General features: G+C 43.2%; 1 protein-coding gene and 1 long non-coding RNA gene across 3 annotated transcripts in view; one reads left to right on the top strand and one right to left on the bottom strand.

Annotated features, from left to right (window-relative positions):
- LOC117981498 (uncharacterized) overlaps positions 1-8008 on the top strand; it is a 30443-nt gene extending 22435 nt beyond the window's left edge. Inside the window, exon 3 of the long non-coding RNA XR_004673054.3 lies at positions 7928-8008. This is a non-coding gene — a long non-coding RNA (uncharacterized LOC117981498). The remainder of the gene's footprint in view (positions 1-7927) is intronic.
- Positions 1-12418, bottom strand: part of DEPTOR (DEP domain containing MTOR interacting protein) — a 185133-nt gene that overhangs the window by 137629 nt on the left and 35086 nt on the right. The gene's annotated exons all lie outside the window — the stretch shown is intronic.

Genomic DNA, 12418 nt, shown 5'->3' with positions numbered 1-12418 from the left:
CTGTAATCCCAGCACTTTGGGAGGCCGAGGCAGGCGGATTGCCCAAGGTCAGGAGTTCGAGACCAACCTGGCCAATATGGTGAAACCCTATCTCTACTAAAAATACAAAAATTAGCTGGGTATGGTGGCACATGCCTTTAGTCCCAGCTACTACGCCGGCTGAGGCGGGAGGATCCCTTGAGCCCGGGAGATGGAGGTTGCAGTGAGCTGAGATTGTACCACTGCACTCCAGCCTAGGTGACAGAGCAAGACCCTGTCTCAAAAAAAAAAAAAAAAAAAAAAAAAAAAAAAAACTCAGTGCTAAAAGTCATCGAGGAAACTGGACCATCAGGAAGGAGAGGGGAGTGGGGGCAGCACAGAGAAGCCAAGAAAGCAACAGGAAGCCCCTGAAGCAGCAAATGAGGGATACAAGAGGAACAAGTTGCAGGACTTCCTCTGATCCTTAGAGTTTTCCAGTTCCTCTTCCAAGGCATGTGCACTCGTATAATAACCAAGACACTACCAATCCCCTCAGGGGGCTGAGTGGGACTCGACTCCCTGGATCCAAAAGAACCTCACCTACCCAGGAGCTAAGGAGGCCTTCCACCCTGACCCTAGATCCCCTCTTGAGCTTCCTTGTCTCTCTCACCTCCCAATCACATGCATTCCTGCTTTGTACTCTGAATATTCTGAACTCTTCTTCAGCCTCTGAACATGCTAATCACCCTCCATGCCTCTGCTTAGAATGCTCCTTCTTCCTGCCTTCAATAATTCAAAACCATTTGACTTATCTTCAAGGGTCAGCTTTTCAAGGGCACCTCCTCTGTGAACGTTTTCCCAGCCTTCCAAAGACAGAAAACAGCCTTCTCTCTCCTCTATTGTCCCACAATATTTTAGCACCAACAGTAAAGCATTCATCGCGCTGTATTACAACTAGATGACATTAGGGATACTAAAGGGGAGCTTCTTATTTATTGTTGCAATTCTAGCGCATAGCAAATAGTAGGAGATAGAAATCTCATTGATGTGAAAGTTAATTTGTGCATATTATGTATTCAGCATGGTGGGAAGCATAGATAGAATAGTTTTCTGAGCAACAGAGTCCCAATCACATTAAACCATTGGGAAGAGTGACCATCTGTATTTTAGCTGCATTTTCAATCCCACTGGCTATGAAATATAAATTAAGAAAAAAAAAACCTTCCTATTATTCATCTCAGACAGCTGGTTCACAGGCTTTAGATTCAAGGTGATTCTGTAATGTTCTATTCCTGTCCAGCTAACCAGCTGCTGAAATTGCATCAGACCATTTCCTCTTCCAGCCCTAAGAGAACAAACATTACTGGGTGCAGGGTGTTAACAATACCTGCAAAATCACTGTCCATCTGATAAGAAATGTAGAAATTGTTTTTCAAAAATAGCTTGCAGAGAACTGTGGCAGATTGTGGGACTCAGGGAACAAAGGGGAGATTGAAACCACATATTCTCATTTTAAAACAGCGTCATAAATCTCAGCCAAAGTAAACAGTTTAACAAACACAGCAAGCCAAATAGTGGGGCTGACAGTGTGAGCCTGTGATTTGGGCAACAGTACTGACATAGATATGCTTTAAACTACAGCTCTCCTCCTTTCCAGATGTTCTGCAACAGCCAATATCTGTCCTTGGGGATCTGAGAACCCAGGGAAAGTCACTCTTTATCACACACCCTTGAAAGACTCTGAGTCTAAAAGAAAAAAACAAAATGGAAATATAACACACTGCATTTCCTTTTAATATCTGAACTTATTTTCTAATTCAGATTTTAAATTATCAAAATAATATATCCTCACAGTAGAAAATAATTCAAATATATATAAAAATGAAATTAAAAGTCTCTTTTCTCGGTTCAGATGAAGAGACAATTATTAAAGCTGGGTTAACTGGCAATGAACTGATCATTGCTGAAGCTAGGAGATGGGGACATAGGAGGTCACTATATGTTTCTACCTACTGTGCAAAAAATATGTTTCAGGCTTTCCTCCACCTCCACTTTCCAAAGGAACCTAATATAATAGCTGCCTATGTATTCTTACAGAAATCTTCTAGGTATGTGTACACATATGGCTATATTTGTATATTTTTTACATGAAATAGGATCATAATACACATTTCATGTAGTTTTGCTTCAAGAAAATGCTTGAATTCTCCCAACCTGATCAGAACAAAACAACAAATACAGATAGAAATAAGAAGGAAAGAGAATAGAACTGGTTTATATAAACAGAGCACAGGTGATTCTGTAGGGCCAGAAGCAATTGGTCTTGGACAACACACACACATACACATACACACACACACACACACACACACACTCACTATGCAAATAGCTGCAGTAACCACTTCATAAGGTATTCCATGGCCAGGCGCGGTGGCTCAGGCCTGTAGTCCCAGCATTTTGGGGGTCTGAGGCAAGCAGATCACCTGAGCTTGGGAGTTCGAGACCAGCCTGACCAACATGGAGAAACCTTGTCACTACTAAAAATACAAAATTAGGCTGGGCGCGGTGGCACACGCCTATAATCCCAGCACTTTGGGAGGCCAAGAGGGCCGATCACAAGGTCAAGAGATCAAGACCATCCTGGCCAACATGGTGAAACCCCGTCTCTACCAAAAATACAAAAATTAGCTGGGCATGGTGGCACGTGCCTGTAGTCCCAGCTACTCGGGAGGCTGAGGCAGAAGAATCGCTTGAACCCAGGAGGCGGAGGTTGCAGTGAGCCGAGATTGTGCCATTGCACTCCAGCCTGGGCAACAAGAGTGAAATCTGTCTCTAAATAAATAAATAAATAAAGGTGGTCCATGCCAAATGTTTCACTAGCAATGGCTCTGTGAATAAAAAACAAGTCAGAGTCCTAACTCCTATACAGAGCCCTTCCAGGACTCACGTCAAGTTAATACAAAGCAAAGTTCTATGCAACCTCTGTGTCTTGTCACTGCAATGGATTGAGAGGATAAACACACCCAGGAAGTAAAGAGGTGGGTTGCCCCTCCACACCTGTGGGTTTTTCTCGTTAGGTGGAACGAGAGACTTGGAAAAGAAAGAGACACAGAGACAAAGTATAGAGAAAGAAAAAAGGGCCCAGGAGACCGGCGTTCAGCACACAGAGGATCCACGCCAGCCTCTGAGTTCCCTTAGTATTTATTGATCATTATTGGGTGTTCCTCGGAGAGGGGGATGTGGCAGGATCATAGGATAATAGTGGAGAGAGGGTCAGCAGATAAACACATGAACAAAGTTCTCTGCATCATAAACAAGGTAAAGAATTAAGTGCTGTGCTTTAGATATGTATACACATAAACATCTCAATGCCTTAAAGAGCAGTATTGCTGCTCGCATGTTCCACCTCCGCCCTAAGGCGGTTTTCCCCTATCTCAGTAGGTGGAATATACAATCGGGTTTTACATGGAGACATTCCATTGCCCAGGGACGGGCAGGAGACAGATGCCTTCCTCCTGTCTCAACTGCAAAGAGGTGTGCCTTCCTCTTATACTAATCCTCCTCAGCACAGACCCTTTACGGGTGTTGGGCTGGGGAATGGTCAGGTCTTTCCCTTCCCACGAGGCCATATTTCAGACTATCACATGGGGAGAAACCTTGGACAATACCTGGCTTTCCTAGGCAGAGGTCCCTGCAGCCTTCTGCAGTGCTTTCTTTCCCTGGGTACTTGAGATTAGGGAGTGGTGATGACTCTTAACGAGCTTGCTGCCTTCAAGCATTTGTTTAACAAAGCACATCTTGCACAGCCCTTAATCCATTTAATCCTGAGTTGACACAGCACATGTTTCAGGGAGCACAGGGTTGGGGGTAAAGTTATAGATTACAGAACAAAATGGAGTCCCCTATGTCTACTTCTTTCTACACAGACACAGTAACAATCTGATCTTTCTTTTCCCCACAAGGAAGGAAGCATGTTTCATTCTGAATCTCATATATCGTGTACTGTCTTTGAAATCAACATGGAGTATTAGCAGAGTGAGACAATGTAACACATATAAGAGGGCATGTTTGCTCATTTCTGTTTGCCAACATAATTTCACAAAGCCCTTGACTCTAATAATGTGTAGCTCTCTAGAAAGATACTTTGAAGACGAAACAGGATAGAGCACACAGCCCCGCAGATCTCTTGCAGGAGTCACTGTACACTTTAAAAGATAAATGAGGCCCCACACCATGGCTCACGTCTATAATCCCAGCACTTTGGAGGCCAAGGCTGTCAGATTGCTTAAGCCCAAGAGTACGAGACCAGCCTTGGCAACATGGTGAAACCCCATCTCTAGCAACAAAAATTTAAAAATTAGCTACGTGTGGCGGCACACGCCTCAGCCTGGGTGACAAATCCAGACCCTGTCTTAAACAAACAACCAACCAAATAAATAAACAAATGATAAAGGACTCTAGTCCTTGCCTTTTCCTACCCATAAGATAACATCTGAAGGGGTTAGTAATTATGCCTCTGTAATCTACAACCAGATGCACTCTTACATCCAAACCTTCATGTGATTCAGCTTAATGTAATTTCTGAACAAGTCTGATGTGATTTTGCATGTACTGAACCTCCACCACCTGTATATAAGCAATGGGCTGAAATACTGTGCAGGGGCAGTTGGATAGAACCTTTCTAAAGGGCTGCTCCTGAGCTGCTGACCCCTGTCTATAGTCCTCAGTAAGCCTTCCAAATAAAACTAACTTTAATTCTTTAAAAGCTTAACTTTTTCTTTGGTGGACAGCAGACATAGTAACAGTAATAACCTTACATCTGAATGGCACCATAATACACTATCAGAGCTGAGCCTTATAATATCCCTGTTGGCTGGGCACCGTGGCTTGTGCCTGTAATCCCAGCATTTTGGGAGGCCCAGGTGGGTGGATCACTTGAGGTCTGGGGTTTCAGACCACCCTGGCCAATATGGTGAAACCCCCATTTCTAAAAAAAAAAAAAAAAAAAATTAGCCTAGCCTGGTGGCATGTGCCTGTAATCGGCTACTCGGGAGACTAAGGCAGGAGAATCACTTGAACCCAGAAGGTGGAGGTTGCAGTGAGCTGAGATCGCGCCACTGCACTCCAGCGTCCACCCGTTATTCACTGTGTAACTTTGGACAAAGCATTCAACTTCTCAGTGCCTTTACTTTCTTATCTGTAAAATGGGAATGATAGAGAATGTCTCATAGGGTTATTGAGAGGATTAAATGAGAGTCAGATTTTGCCAGAAGTGCCATCAAGAGGCCACTAAGTAGCATTTCAGCTTTTTTTTTTTTTTTTTTTTTAACAAATGAAGTCCTGAATCAAGGAAAAATTGATTGGCAATTACTGGAGAGACTTGGCTGTTCTCTTTTGTTAAAGGATTAGAAAGAGAGCCCTTCTGGTGGAGTGGTAAGTCAAAGCAGAGGAAAGTCCAGGTGAGAGAGTACTTGGCCACTCCCTACTGCGAGGTTTGCTGGAATCAACCTCATCTCTTCTATGGTATCAACCTAACTGATAACCAAAATCACTGAATTGTCTTAACTGGAAAGAAATGTCAGGCAATCTAGTTCAAGTCAATGCCAATATCACTGTTTTACAGCTGGAAAAACGGAGACTTACAGAAGTTAGGTAACTTGCCTCTTTTCCCAGATAAGAGTTAAACCTTGACCTCCTGACTGCTACCAGAATATTGGTTGAGCGCCACTGTGGAAACAGAAGTTGCTAATCTAGTGCTTTAACCAAGAGTGGACCGCTGATGAGAGAGCTAGCCTAGAATCTGTTTGTGACAGCCCTGCAAGTCATTTCTGGAAACACCCAGATTATACTCACTCTTGAGAAAGACACTGCATTGCCATGAAATGTTTAGTCCTGGAAACTGAAAACTTCTTCCCTGAGAAGAAACAGTCTCAGGGACAATTTTAGACAAAGACAAAATATATAGAAAGATCAAATATAAAAACATTATTTAAATAATAACTAAAATAGGCTGGGCGTAGTGGCTCATGCCTGTAAGCCCAGCGCTTTGGGAGGCTGAGGCAGGCATATCACGAGGTCAAGAGATCGAGACCATCCTGGCCAACATGGTGAAACCCACCTCTACTAAAAAATTAAAAAATTAGCTGGGCATGGTGGCACATGGCTGTAGTCTCAGGCATTCAGGAGGCTGAGGCAGGAAAATTGCTTAAACCCAGGAGGCAGAGGCTGCAGTGAGCTGAGATTGTGCCACTGCCCTCCAGCCTGGTGACAGGGCGAGACTCCATCTCAAAAAAAATAATAATATTGGCCAATATACCACCCCCTCATGGAATATAAAAAATACACACCAAGTAATCTGCAGACTGCTGCAACTATTACAGTCAGAGAAGGTGAGAGCAGTAATTCTCACAAATAGACTGTGTTAGAATCACCTGAAGGGCTTGTAAAACACAGAAGGCTGAGCCCCACCTCCTACGGTTTGTAATTCAATAGATTTGGGGTGGGCCCAAGGATTTGCATTTTTCAAAAGTGCTTGGGGGATTGGCAAGCTCACGCCTGTCATCCCAGCACTTTGGGAAGCCCAGGCAGGTGGATCACCTGAGGTCAGGATTTCCAGACCAGCCTGGCCAACATGGTGAAACCCCGTCTCTACTAAAAGTACAAAAATTAGCCTGGCATGGTGGCAAGCACCTGTAATCCCAGCTACTAGGGAGGCTGAGGCAGGAGAATCACTTGAACCTGGGAGGCGGAGGTTGCCGTGAGCCAAGATCGTGCCACTGCACTCCAGCCTGGGCAACAGAGTGAAACTTCATCTCAAAAAAGAAAAAAAAAGGCTTGGGTGATGCTGATGATACTGATTAGGGACCACACTTTGCAAACCCAGGGGGTTGGAATGAAACAGAGCCAACATTGCATTATGAAATAAATAAGAGGGTGGGCACGGTGGCTCATGTCTGTAATTCCAGCACTTTGGGAGGCCGAGGCAGACAGATCACCTGAGGTCAGGAGTTTGAGACCAGCCTGGGCAACATGGCAAAACCCCGTCTCTACTAAAAATACAAAAATTAGGCATGGTGGCACTCGCCTGTCGTCCCAGCTACTTGGGAGGCTGAGGAAGGAGAATCGCTTGAACCCAGGAGGTGGAGGTTGTAGTGAGCCAAGATCGTGCCACTGCACCCCAGCCTGGGTTACAGAGCAAGACTTCTCAAAAAAAAGAACAAAAAAGGAAAAAAAAAAAAAAAAGAAAAGAAAGACTGGGTAGGTATTAAAGCCATTCCCATTTTGATGGGGAAGAAATTTAAACTAGGAAGCCTCATGATTTAGAAGGAAAAGCAGGAGGGCTTGTCCCGCTGATGGGACAAGGATGGGAAAGGATGCACAGAGGTGACGCTAGGGCATGGTAAGCCAACTTGACAATTGTCCAAGCCTCGATGGAACAACAGAAGCCAGGGCCTGTGTTGTCTCTAGGAGGAGTCAGGACACCTAACTGAAGAGTGTGCATTGCTGGTTTAGGTAACGTGGCATGGGGAGACCTCTCACCCAACTAAGACCTCAGCTTCCTAAGGAAACTGACTGGCTTTATCTCTAAAATCTCTCAACTCAAACTTCTCAGGTTTTTATGGACACCCTGATGAACCATGAGAAATAAAAACCTTTTATCTGAGGAATATGAGCCCCTTTAAATTATCAGGCTTAGAAAGACATTTAAAAGGTAACAGCAGTCACATCCCACTCTCACCTGAGCTAAATAATTACCTCTTGAAGCCACTTACTTTGTGGGCTATAGACTGACACTAAGTAGCCATAAAATGCCATACACCCTGTAGTTCAACAATGTACAGCCAATCACCAATCAATGTTATTTCTGTAAACCAGTGAAAATGCCTGATGAACAACTTTTGTCATTGCCCCCTCTCTTTGTTCGTCCTCTTTTTTCCTTAAAAATGTGAACCTCTCTTTTGTTTTCCAGACCACTCCCCAATGCAACTTGGAAGTGCCTGGTGCTGCAGTCCTCAAACTTTGAGCTTGAATAAACACTTTTTAAACTAGATTCTGGCTGGGTGCAGTGGTTCATGCCTATAATCCCCAGCACTTTGGGAGGCCGAGGCAGGCGGATCACTTGAGGTCAGGAGTACAAGACCAGCCTGGCCAACTGGGTGAAACCCCATCTCTACTAAAAATACAAAAATTAACTGAGTGTGGTGGTGGGTGCCTGTAATCCCAGCTACTTGGGAAGCTGAGGAGGGAAAATCTCTTGAACCCAGGAGGTGGAGGTTGCAGTGAGCCAATATCGGGCCACTGCACTCCAGCCGGGGCAACAGAGCAAGACTCCATCTCAAAAACAAACAAACAAAAAACAAAACAAAAACAAAAAAACAAAGCTAGATTCTGATCCTTTTTAGTATTTTAGGTTGACAGCCTCTAGGATACATCCTCACACACAAGATCAAAATAGAATCAACTGTGTTGGGCACATTTTGTACTGAAAAGATCTACCGTAAGCCACAAGGCCAGGGAGCACAAAACAGCAAATCTCATTTCCTTTGGGCTTCCAAACAAGGATGAACACATTGAAGTGAATCTTGTGCTAAGCATGCTGTACAAACACTGTGTAGGGTTATGATCATCTATTTTCAGTTCACAGGACAGACGCTGAGGCTGCCAAAGTGCCACAGGCTTTGAGTGTTGCACGTCTATAACTTGAGAATAGACAAGGTTTTTCTGGATTTAAAAATATTTCAAATCCTCAGAAGTGTTCTCAGGAACATCCGCGGCTATCGCGGAGGCAGCTTGCAGTTAAGGGGCTTGCAAAAATTTCTCAACCGAAACACATTTATTGATTCCCAACTGCATACCTGGCATAGCTTAAACAACTGTTCATGCTGGCCCAGTTTCTGGAGTTCAAGGATTATGTAACTGAAACAGGTGTTGTTTCTTCCAAATGGAAATGTTGTATTCTATATGTTAGGGAATTGTGTGTGTGTATGCCAGTCAAAGTCTCCTTAATATGTTAAAACTCAATCTATCCAACATTATTTTCCTCTTCCAATTTTAGCCCAATCCTTCCTTTCTGCCTCTTCCCTATACTTAGGCTACTCCCTTTTCAGAATATGCTCTCCCTCTTTTCCTATTTATCCACCAAACTCAAATGCCTCAGCCTTCTTCCATGATGTGTTCTTTCATCCAACAGATATGATCTACTTTCTAAAATGCTCATGTTTACCTATATAATATTTTGTATTACTTTAATCTTATTTGCATTAATTCTCTTCAATTATACTACAAATTTGATGAGTAAAAAACTATCTCATTCTTCTTTCATATTTCCCAAAGTGTGTGGGACAGGGCTTAGGGTAAATGACACTCCGTGAGTATAAAGGTTTGGATTTTCATCTTTGTTTCAGTCTGGACAGAAGGAAACCATAGTGTGGTACAGAATGCAAACCTTGAGCCTCTAGTGTGGGGTCCTTTGATAGCTGTGTTCATAGCTGTCATGTCCATGGAAGAGAAGGACTTCAGAATGTTTCTGCCATCACCTTTCTATTAATATGAAGAAGTATTTGGACTACCCGTGTGTGTTTAGTTCCACTGGATAAGAAATGTTACATAACCCTTCCTTCAGAAAGGAACATGTTATTCTTCACAGAATGTGTACACAGCAGGGGCCGGGTGTGGTGGCTCAGGCCTGTAATCCTAGCACTTTGGGAGGCTGAGGTGGGCGGATCACCTGAGGTCGGGAATTCAAGACCAGTGTGACCAACATGGTGAAGCTCTGTCTCTACTAAAAATACAAAATTAGCCAGGCCTGGTGGTGCATGCCTGTAATCCCAGCTGCTTGGGAGGCTGAGGCAGGAGAATCGCTTGAACCCGGGAGACGGAGGTTGTGGTGAGCCAAGATCACGCCATTGCACTCCAGCCAGGGTGACAAGAGTGAAACTCCGTCTCAAAAAAAAAAAAAAAAAAAAAAAGAATGTGTGTACATAGCATGGTCCTGGCTGTGGCTGAAGCTCTGTCTGCTGTCAGGATCCAGGCAGGTCTGGATAGGTGTAGCTCAGGCTGGTTCACAGGGCACTCCAGGAGACAATGGATAGCTGAGCAAAGAAGTCAGAGCATTAGCTAGCAGGGAAATTGATAGAAGGCCACGGTATCTGGTCAGTCCCAAAGATAAACAGCCAACACTGAAGGTGCTCCTGTTCACTAAAGTCCTGTGAGGCAATGGGTGGAGGCAGCTCTGCTGTGTTGAAAAGATAAAACAGCACCCACCAAAAATGCTGAATACCGAAAATCTCAGACGCAGTGATGGAAACATACATACACATACACACACACACACCCCTCTAGGAAACAAAAAAGTCACAAATGATCCCAAACCACTCCACATGAAGCATTTTGGGGGTTAACTATCCCTTACTCATCATTAACTCACGTAGTCAAATGTTTAGGCCATCTTTGGTACTCAATGCAGACATCAAATACACTTGGTACTGTGATTTATTTTTATGTCTAACAGAATGTGAGTTAAAATGAAGCCTGGGGGCTGGGCGCAGTGGCTCACACCTGTAATCCCAGCACTTTGTGAGGTTGAGGCGGGTGGATTACTTGAAGTCAGGAGTTCGAGACCAGCCTGGCCAACATGGTGAAACCCTGTCTCTATTGAAAATACAAAACTTAGCTGGGCACCTATAATCTCAGCTACTAGGGAGGCTGAGGCAGGAGAATTGTTTGAACCCGGGAGGCGGAGGTTGTAGTGAGCTGAGATCGTGCCATTGCACTCCAGCCTGGGGGACAGAGCGGGACTCTGTCTCAAAAAAATAAAAAATAAAAAATAAGGCCTGAAAAAAATTCAAAAACCCTAAAAATTTATATTTCGCTACTGACAATGTAGAAAACAAAAATGTTTCCCAGGGCTGCGTAATAAAATGCTATTTCACATATCTGACCACCCTCAGGAAAATCTTCTTTTCTATGTCTGTTAGACACAGCCAGTGAAAAGCACCTTCTGGTAATCTGTATATTGGCTTATGCCAGGTTTGCATTTTCCCTTTCTTAACATAGGTGCTCTGACTTTTGCAGGTGTTCTATATACTTAGAGTCAAATTTTCAGACTACCTGTTTCCCAATGTAGCCCCTGAATACTCTTGGTATATGCCTGTATATGATGAGGCTTTGGTAGATACAATTTCATATATCTACATACACCTCTATCTGGATCTCCAGGTCACTTAAACAGTTTGAGGATCAGAAAAAAATACAAGAGGCGCCAAAGCCATTATCAACAGCCAAGTGGAAATTTATGTCAGGTGTGAGTGAGACTTTCGGTGGTAGCTCCAGATTATCCAGTGTTCTATGTATCTGATACCTAATGAGGTTCTACATAATAAGAAATCCAAATTTCATGTGCTCAGCACATTATGGCTTATTAATTACCTCTACATACTGCATCTCATTTGCAAAAACTTGATTTGGCAAACAAGCATGTAACCTAGTTAAGAGATGATTAACCCCTGTCTGTAGATGAGAAGAAGGTTCACTTCTGGTGATTGGAATTGGTTATGAATAGTTTGTAAGTGGCAAGGCCACATACAGAATCTAGAACTTAAGATTTTTCACTCATCAAGACTCATATTTGAAAGAGCATATTTAGTCTTATTAATATTTCTGCATGGTTTGCAATTGTTTACATTAATGGTTTTAATCTGTAGAGTTAATTTGCATATTTACACCTTTCATGCCACCCTAAAGGCTCTGTTTTCTCTCTGTAACTTTCTACTTTGCTATGGTAGATAGGCAGGTGTTCAAACCCTGCTGATGCCTATATAAAGACGGAAAATTTAACTCTATTTAGAGTCCCAAGAATGCTGACAGGGTGCCAAACACCTGTGGCTACTTATAAAATACAGCACTCATTAAGCCAAAGACAGTGTCTTCTAAAGATAGCTAGGTAACTAAAGATTTCATCAGTTATCTGTCGCATTCTCCTGACAGCTGTCATTTGAACTGGGGTGGCACTTGGCAAGAACTAAAAAGTCACACTCTATTAATTAGGCTACCAGAGGCAAGGTAGGGAAGCTGAAAGAGGACCCTTTGGAAATCATTAAGATTCTAGAGAGCCTTTGAAAGTCTTTTCTCAATTTAATATAATCACACTACTGCACCTGTCTCCAATATATTTCCATCCTAGCATTTGTTATTGTGTGAGATGCTAGGAAGCAAAGCCAATACGACAAACTCTCACTCCAGGCACCAAGAAGTAAATGATACTTGTGTTCTGAGAATTAGTGGGCTGGCTGTCATGGTTTTTAAATGAGGCCCTGGCATCTATTTTAGCCTAAGGCTCTGTTCCTTGGTGACTCTGATTTACATCACAGTTACATTTGCCCTGGAGGAATCTGATAACTCTCTGATTTATTTTTCCAATGATGTAAAATGTCCAGAAAATCAGTCCGCATTTATCAGACTT

Source organism: Pan paniscus, chromosome 7 (assembly GCF_029289425.2).
Source record: "Pan paniscus chromosome 7, NHGRI_mPanPan1-v2.0_pri, whole genome shotgun sequence".
Taxonomy (NCBI): domain Eukaryota; kingdom Metazoa; phylum Chordata; class Mammalia; order Primates; family Hominidae; genus Pan; species Pan paniscus.
The sequence above is the reverse complement of the archived record's forward strand: the minus strand, read 5'-3'. Positions and strand labels throughout refer to the sequence as shown.